Below are 306 nucleotides of genomic sequence, written 5' to 3' on the forward strand. Positions count from 1 at the left end.
CGCGCCGGGGGTGGATTGCCCCCCTCCCCAGGCGTAGGATCCCGTTGGATGCATCAATCCTAGCGTCTGTAGCTCGATATTTATGATAAAAACCAAATCATCCCCTAAGCAATACGCGCGCCCGAGGTGGTTCCTGGAGACGGGAGCGTTTGCATGGACTTGGCTGCCAAGGGCTGGATCTCACCCCCCTTCCCCTCCCACCCACTTACCCCCTCCGGCCCGGTGTCGTGCCTCAGTTTCCCCAGCTGCCAGATGGGGGACAACGCTGACCTCCTGCTTGATGCACTTTGAGCTGAGCCCCCCCCC

The sequence above is a fragment of the Mesitornis unicolor genome, unplaced genomic scaffold (genome assembly GCF_000695765.1).
Source record: "Mesitornis unicolor isolate BGI_N332 unplaced genomic scaffold, ASM69576v1 scaffold31083, whole genome shotgun sequence".
Classification (NCBI taxonomy): Eukaryota; Metazoa; Chordata; class Aves; order Mesitornithiformes; family Mesitornithidae; genus Mesitornis; species Mesitornis unicolor.